Source organism: Pan paniscus, chromosome 3 (assembly GCF_029289425.2).
Source record: "Pan paniscus chromosome 3, NHGRI_mPanPan1-v2.0_pri, whole genome shotgun sequence".
NCBI classification, from domain to species: Eukaryota; Metazoa; Chordata; class Mammalia; order Primates; family Hominidae; genus Pan; species Pan paniscus.
The window spans coordinates 170,109,161-170,118,302 of NC_073252.2; the positions used below are offsets into that span (position 1 = coordinate 170,109,161).

Genomic DNA, 9,142 nt, shown 5'->3' on the forward strand with positions numbered 1-9,142 from the left:
TCTACAGTGGCATGACACATTTCAGAAGTGTCCCATAATTCTGTATTTACATAAAAAATGTTAAAAGAGATGCTGTAAACTCTTCTAATTTCTAGGGTACAGATAACTTGTTCCTCCTAAATGAACGGTATTATTGCTGAGTTGTATGAAGGCAATTTAGCAGTGACCACGGAACTGATGATTGACTTCTAAACTTGAATCAACACACATAGGGAAATCATGGGGTACCGTCTATGTAGGACAAGAAAAGAGGGAAATAATGGGAGAGGAAGACTACTTCTGTGCAGTCCATGTTGCACTTGACTGAATAACCTACACCACAACTGTTTGTGATTGTACTGCTCTTGTTAGAAAATGTAAGGAATTATTAGTATGTAGAAGTTGAAAGAGAATAGAAATGGCTACTTTCAATTATGTTTTCATTATATCAGACTTTCACCCAGAAGATAGGAAGTCTAATGTGTGAAATATTGCAACTCAAGTCCAGGTTTGAAGGCCAGAAGCAATTGCTTTCAAGTCCTGTACAGAAGTTTGCATTCAGCTTCTTCAGCTTGCTCCCTAATTTGCTTCCTCTATCTCTCCCTGTAATTGAAAAGTGTAAAGGAAACAACATACCTCCTTAGTTTAATATGTTAACAAACACCTGATGATTAAGAATTGTATGGAAAAGGGTACAGCAAATGAATGAATGATGATAAACGTTTCAACTTTTAGAAAAGTTCACCACTCAATATATCTAAAATTGGTTTTTGCCAATTTCAGAATTCAGAAAGGTAACCTGTTTTGTTAGTTTTAGTGAAAACTCAATTTATCCTATACAATAGTAAGTATTGTATGGTAAACTCGAGTCCTTACCAGTGTAGATCAAGAATGTGTCTTATTATTATTGAGTACTATGAAGGTCCTTTTCTCCTGAGAGAAATTACAAGGCATCATTAGTAGCAGATATAGAAAATATTATTTTCAAATTCTTTAATCCACTTTTCATTTTAGGATCAGGGAAGTCCTACAAGGGAGCTGAAGGCCAATGTACATAACAAAACAAAAACAAAACAAAACAACAACAACAAATGCCACAGTATTTCACATTAATGCTGGGCCTCTTACATTCCAAGGTTTGAAAAAGCTTATGGATTCTGGGTCTGTACTTAGCCTAAAAATCGAACCCAGGATAATAAGCTTTTTCCGAGGCAGTGCATGATGAATAATATCAGTGTATTCTATTCATTTTCAATGTCTGCAAACGGGGTTAACCCCCTTTTTTTCATTAGTGAGTCAAAAGGGGCATAAAATGGGGGCACATTGGTTGAAGAAGAGGCCCTGGATGATGGTTCCAATCAAATAACCAATGACACAATTTACAGGACTCCCTTTTCTCATTGTCAGTGAGTGGTGGTGGTTAAATATGTTATTGGGCATCACCCTAGCTTTATATCTTGGCTTTCCCTTTACTAGCTGTGTGCTCATGAACAAGTTATATATCTTACTTGTCATGTACTCTTGGGAAATTGAGTTTCTACATGTAAAGCTATTAGATCTTGGCTTGGTACAAAGTAAGCACTCAATAAATTTTGACCATTATTATTCCGGCTATAAAATTATAGAATTGAACTAGATGAGAGTTAGTAATATCTCCAACAACTTTGAGTATAAAATTTAGGCTTATAATTAATAGATTATAAAACAACTTAAAAATAATCATTTCTTTCCTTCAACCCTACTGCTTACGAATATGTGAAACACATTGGTAAGAACCTCCTTTTATACCTTTACAAAGAGCAGAGGCACTATCTTCAGAGGCCTATCTCTGGTGTCCCTGTGAATTTATAAAGTTAATTCTGAAGTTGTACAACTAGCATTTCAAAGAATGGCTCAATTACAGAACCCAATGAACTCTTTATATGAGGATTTAATAATTAATTTGATAATTTAAGTAATTTATAAGTGTATTTGTTCACATTAATTAATATTATTAAACAAACAATTTATTTAATGTAATAATTTAATATTGGACCCTCTCTGCTTCATTTGGCATTGCTTGCATTCTTCTTATCTGGGGCATGCTTTTCTCATCGTTTCCTCTATGGGCTTTTCCTTGGGCTTCTCTTCTGCTATATTTTTCTTAAATATTGATGATCCTCAGGGTTCCACTCATTACTCACAACTCATAATTGTGCACACTATACCTGGGTGATCAGTTTTTTCATTCTGTACAACTAAACTCTTCTCATGCTTCTGACCTGAACATTCAACAAACTACTGGACATCTGGAGCTAGAAGGCACACTGATACTTCAAACTCAATGTGTCCACATGTTCTAATTTTAAATTTGAAAAGTTCACTTCCTCGCTTGATGACATCATCATCCATTGAAACTAGACACCTATGAATTGCTCTTATGATTTCTCTTTCTTCCTCACATCCCACATCCAGTCAATGAACAAATCTTGCCAAATTTACCTCCAAAGTACTTTGTAGTCATTTTTCCTTCTCATTCCATTCAACTGAGGCTTTAATTCACTTGCTTAAATTCCTGAAAGGTCCTTGTAGCTTGTTGTTCTGTTCCACTTTTGTCTAATCAAATCCATTACCAAAATAATATTTATAACAATCAAAACTGGCAGTCTTCCCCTCTCTATAACTTTTTCTTATGCACAACATGTCAAAGTCCACCCTCCCTGAAGAGGCCCTTGATGAGTTCTCTAGTTCATCTTTCTCTATAGTCCATATGGCAGGTTTTGTCATGATAAAACCAAGATGCCAAATTTTGCTTCACATGGCATATATTTATCACCCCTGTGTTTTATTAAATAATGTTTTCACTATCTGAAATGTGTCTCTATAACGGTTCCCTTCTTTCTGTGTTTTTTCTTCTAACCAATCACTCAGGCTCAAAGAGAATAACATCTTCAGCCCATGTTCCCTGAAACCCTGCCACCTGCCACGTCAGGCTACGCCATTTACTGTGTGGCCTTGAACAAATTACTTAAAAAAATAAAAAAACACTCCATGACTCAGTTTCTCTCATAGTAAAAGTAGAATAATAATAATAATCTCACAGAGTGGTTGTGGGTATTAAAGAGAATGCATACAAAATGCTTACACAGTCACTTGGATACAGAAGCCCATAACAATTGTTGGTTTCTACCTTTGGAATCATTCTTCATTACTACTATAGTACCCTGAATCAATACCATTGCAATTTTCACATGATTTGACTGTGAGTTTATATCTATCTTTACTACCAATTAACTCTTTGAAGAAGGGAAGTACCTGGGTCATAGTCAGAAAATTATTATAGGTTGAACCAATGTACATATTCACCCATTTGCTCATCCCTGGAAATAGAAATTTATTTATTTATTTTTTGAGAATAGAAACCTTTTACTTCTTCAAAACTAAATGTCTAAAAGTAATTTTCAGTCATTAGGAGAATTTATTTCTTTGATTCCTTTAATTAATTAAAGTTGTTGAGAGATTCTACAAATAGAAAATTTTACCACTGCACACTAATGATGTATGTCAGAAATAATGAAGCTCAGAGAAACAAACTATACTTCTTTGCAATAATTATTTCCAAATGTTACAAGCCCATCATCTGTTATGTTATTCCCACTTGAGAGAGTTTGTAAGTAATTTAAGGTGTGGTATTAATTATTTTAAACATGTTATTTGATTTTTCTGAGAAAAAAATTTCAATAAAGCAGACCTTGATAGATTTAGTAAAATTAGGACTGGGCATGGTAGCTCATGCCTGTATTTTCAGCCCTCTGTGGGGGGCCAAAGGCAGGAGGATTTTTTGAGGCCAGAAGTTGGAGTCTAGCTTGGGTAAAATAGCAAGAGTCTGTCTCAACAAAAAATTAAAAAGTTAGCCCATTCTGGTGGCACACTTGTAGTCCTAGTTTCTCTGGAGGCTGTGGGAGGATGGCTTGAGCTTAGAATTTTGAGGTTACAATGAGCTGTGATTGCATCACTGCACTTCAGCCAGGGCCACAGAGTAAGACCCTGTCTCTAAAACAAACAAATTAAACAAAAAAAATTATCATCAGAACCTATCTAGCATCCATGTCAGGGGAGTCTTATATTAAATGCAATAAGTATTCTATTTATTTAAATTGAAAAACCCTTTGATCACTGGGAATTTTGAATTCTAAGAGCATGAACCTACCAACATTTGAAAAAAGATAACATTTCTTCCCTTAACACTGAGTGTCAGTAGCAGAATGGCATGGGTTGGGAAGATAAATATTTATTGAACTATTTGATCCATTGTCATTTACAGAAGATTCAGAACTTTAAACAAAGAGTGTGTCGAGGAATCTGTCTCCTGCCTATCTATCCCTAATCAAAGAGGACCTAAAAAGATACAGTAAGAATGCTCAACTAATGGACAGAGTAAGACAGACTTGCTAGGTAGATAAATTGATGGATAGATAGATGCATAGTAGAAAAAGAATCATAGAGAATTTTTTTCTCCCCAAGCAATTTTTATTCAAGTTAAAACTGCAAATGTATGGCCTGTGTCCCCATGTAAGACTATAAGTTCCATAATGGCAAACATAGGTGCTTGTTTTTGTCACTGCTATTTCCCCAAAGACTAGAATATACAATAGCAGGATGTGTAACAGTTAAAGAGGAAAAACATGAAAAATGACTCAACAGTCAAAGACAGGTTTATTTTGGAGAATAAATCTGAGAGGGGCTTCTGGCCAATTTCAGTCAGGAGCACACTCTCTTAAAGACTAAGAGTATTTAAGGGTTTAGGGAGAGAGCATATCACAGGCTTGCAATGTTTCTGAGTGGAGGAGAAGTTTATTGTGGGGTTAGAATGTCTGTGGTCAGAGGGGAGGTAATCTTGGGGCTGACCTCTCCCTGGTCAGAGGGGAGGTTATCTTGGGGCTGGCATGTCTCTGGTTGGGGAAGGGTTTATCTTAGGATTGGAGTGTTTCTGGTCGGAGATGTCATTTGTGGTTCATGGTCATGCTGACATTAGCCATTAGGCTGATGCCCTTTTGATCGGATTAGGCAGTTTTTTGATCAAGGGGAACTTTAAAATGGTGGTTCTTGTCCAAGATGGCGATGCTCCTGCTCTGTCAGGATGCTTAATTAATAATTAATATTTGCTAAAGAAATTAATAAATCATAGATGAAAATAAACTTTCTCTCCATTTCTGAAATCAGAGGCCATACTCCCTTAGCACTCATGACTACAAGGGACCTCAGCTTCAGGCCTTGCCTTGCTTATCTCCAGAGCCCTTCTTATAAATTCGTGAGTTTATCTCCAAACCTAATGTGGGAAATCTAAAAAAAAAATAAAAATCAAAATGTATGTAGTGCGAGCCTCTAAGTTTTAACTTTTAAGTAAGGACAAAAGGTCCTAGAGTTCTGTTAATTTGGTAACCTTGACAAAAATCGAGACATTTTAAGAGCTTAAAAAGCTAGGCTGACCCACCTTTAGACATCCAGTATAATCAACTTCCATTAAGATCTTTGTTATGTGCAGGCCCTGTCAAAAAAAAATGAGATAAGCCTTATATAACTGTAAAAAAGCAGCAATTCATCTGCATTCATTTTAACTTGAAACCTGATGGTAGAAGATATGAATTAGATAATTTGACAGCATGTGTTTTGGTGGTTCTTATAGCTTGTGAGAGACTTTGTAATGTTCTTTTTCCTCACTTTTTCTTACCAAAGGTCATATTCCTACATTCTGTATTACTAAAGATAATATCAAAAACTACATAGTTTTTGCAGTTTATCAAAAAATAGTTTTCTGATACTTTTTTCATAGATCTGGTTTATAGATTAAAAACAGTTCATTAGTTAAATCTGAATTTCAGAAAAAATGTTTAACTAGTTTCCCATCTTTGTATTTTCTATATCTGGCAAATGTGTATAGATCTGTATAAATACAAACTACAAAAGCAGTTCTGGCTATCTCAATGTATGTTTAGGAATGTAAATAAATAATTTCATTTGTAATCACCACATTGTCATATTTTTATTTGTCATTTTATATAAGATATATAATAATTTTATTCCTTCTCTTGGAATTAAAATGGTAGTGCCATGTCACCTTCGTATGTTGCCTGACTGATTGCCAAACATAGACGAATTGAAGAGACTTATGAAAGGTCTCCTCAAATACATACTCAGTACATGAATGCTGACATCCTTGTAGTAAGATCAACGTGGGAAAAAATAACCAGCCTGTTTTTTAGTTAACAAATAGAAACAAATACCAGAGAGATCAAAGCACTACAGGTCTGTGTGAATAATCATCCTCCTTCCCTCCCCTAACCTTGATTTTTTCTCTTACAATTAAATTTATCTAAAGAAAAGACATGTCTGTCTGGTTACACTCAGATGTCACTGAGTAGAGTCAGTGGAAAGAGACTTTGACTATTTCCTTGTCCAAAAAGAGAATGAATATAATAATGCTACCAGCATTCAGAAGTTGCTGGGAGGATGAAAGAATATCACCTTTTTAGTCTGTAAACAGTTAAGCACAAAATTACTGCTAATTAATTAGGTAACATCAATTGTGTATTTTTCTTGTGGTTTCCACCAAGGAATTAGAATTAGCTTCTGAGATTTAAGTTGTAAAGTTAATACCCCGTGAATCCTAGCAGGAAGGTGCAAAGCACTTTGAAAGAGTGGTGGTGGTCCCCAAACCTGTGAGATGGCATACCTGAGTGTAAGCAGATAGGCATGTCTTTTCTTTAGATAAATTTAAGTGTAAACAGAAAATAAAAGTAGTGGGGAGGGAGAGTATTCACATAGGCATCACGTGTTTTGATCTCGTTGGCCTTTGTTTCTGTGTTAACTCACAGATATGCTGGTTACTTTCTTCCCATGTTGGTCTTCCTACAAGGATGAAAAAGGTTGCTTATGAGGGTGGAAGCAGTTTCATTTCCATGTGTTTGCCTTCATTCGTGATTAACTTGACTCTTTTGCTGAGATCTGCTGACACATCGGGTTTCAGAAGTTGCATGGCTCAGGCATACTTTTGATACATTTACCAAGATAATGAATGCCTTCATAAGGCCCCTAGAAAGACCTTTTTTTTTGAGGTGGTACTGATAACTCCACATAGCCAATAATGTAATCTTGTTCTTATTTGAATTTCTGCATACAGTCTGTATTGGAAAAATTGTTTTAAACCATGTAAAAAAAGTGTTGCTTCTATCTGGCATTGAATATAGCTTAATTAATCTCATTCACTTCTAGTTTTTGGAATATCTCAGTTCTGTCATCTATCAGAAATTAGGGTAGGAATTGTGCTAATTTTTTAATGGACATATTAATAATGCAGATAAGTTTATCATTTTGTACATCTACAAATAAAATAAAGTCCTCATGAATTAAGTTATACTATATAAAACTTACTGCACGTTTTCTTCCAAAGAAACTTAATCTTTTGAGAGAAAAATATGTATATGTCTCATTAACATTGCTCATAAGGTTAATGTAAATTTGCTATACTCCAGACTTTTAAGCCTTAATTGGCAATACCCATAATGCTCCACAAAATGATAAATATTAGTTTTTTTATTTTTATTCAGTATTAACTGAAGACATGAAATGATACTCAAAATGTGTCACAGAAATTCTTTTGTCTTTTTATTATGAAACTTTAAAAAATACCAGGGAAATAGTATCTATAAATACTTATTATAAAAGTAGAATATTGGCCAGGCGCAGTGGCTCAGGTCTGTAATCTCAGAACTTTGGGAGGCCAAGGAAGGTGAATGATGAGATCAGGAGTTCAAAACTAGTCTAGCCAACATAGTAAAATTCCGTCTCTACTAAAAATACAAAAAAATTAGCCAGGTGTGGTGGTGTGTGCCTGTAATCCCAGCTACTCGGGAGGCTGAGGCAAGAAAATTGCATGAACTTGGGAGGCGGAGGTTGCAGTGAGCTGAGATTGCGCCATTGCACTCCAGCCTGGGTGACAGTGCGAGACTCCATCTCAAAACAAATAACAACAACAGAAAAACAAAATAATAGTAGAATATTATCCAGAACCTTGCAACCTTGCAGTGGTTTTGCGGTACACCAATAAGTTTTCAATACCTCACATCACCTTTAAGCTCTGCTGCCCTCTCATATAAACGGGTCTAGAGATAGTTCCAACATAACAGATCACAAAGCTCATCTGAAACAGCAAGGATGTTGTCAAGTGCTGTTGTGTGCGGAATTTTTGGGTTCTTGGTCTTGCTGACTTCAAGAATGAATCCGCGGACCCTTGCGGTGAGTGTTACAGTTCTTAAAGATGGTGTATCCGGAGTTTGTTCCTTCAGATGTTCAGATGTGTCTGGAGTTTCTTCCTTCTGGTGGGTTCATGGTCTCGCTGGCTTCAGGAGTGAAGCTGCAGACCTTTGCAGTGAGTATTACAGCTCATAAAGGCAGCGCAGACCCAAAGAGTGAGCAGCAGCAAAATTTATTGTGAAGAGCAAAAGAACAAAGCTTCCACAGTGTGGAAGGGGACCCGAGCAGGTTGCCACTGCAAGCTCAGGCAGCCTGCTCTTATTCCCTTATGTGGCCGCACCCACATCCTGCTGATTGGTCCATTTTACAGAGAGCTGATTGGTCCATTTTACAGAGAGCTGATTGGTCTGTTTTGACAGAGTGCTGATTGGTGCATTTACAATCCTTGAGCTAGACACAGAGTGCTGACTGGTGCATTTACAATCCTCTAGCTAGGCATAAAAGTTCTCCAAGTCCCCACCAGATTAGCTAGACACAGAGTGCTCATTGGTGCATTTACAAACCTTTAGCTAGACACAGAGTGCTGATTGGTGCATTCACAATCCTTTAGCTAAACATAAAAGTTCTCAAAGTCTCTACCCAACTCAGGAGCCCAGCTGGCTTCACCTAGCGGATCCCATGCCAGGGCTATGGGCGGAGCTGCCCACCAGTACCACACTGCACTCCTCAGCCCTTGGGCGGTCGATGGGACTGGGCGCCGCGGAGCAGGGGGTGGCACCCATCGGGGAGGTTTGGGCTGCACAGGAGCCCCCTGGGGGGCGGGGCTCGGGCATGGCGGGCTGCAGGTCCCGAGCCCAGCCCCATGGTAAGGTGGCTGAGGCTCGGTGAGAATTTGAGCATGGCATGGGCAGGCCGGCAGTGCTGGGTTACC

At 37.2% G+C, this 9,142-nt stretch overlaps 1 protein-coding gene across 3 annotated transcripts in view; it reads left to right on the forward strand.

The window, feature by feature from the left end:
• GALNTL6 (polypeptide N-acetylgalactosaminyltransferase like 6) overlaps positions 1 to 9,142 on the forward strand; it is a 1,235,992-nt gene that overhangs the window by 542,829 nt on the left and 684,021 nt on the right. The gene's annotated exons all lie outside the window — the stretch shown is intronic.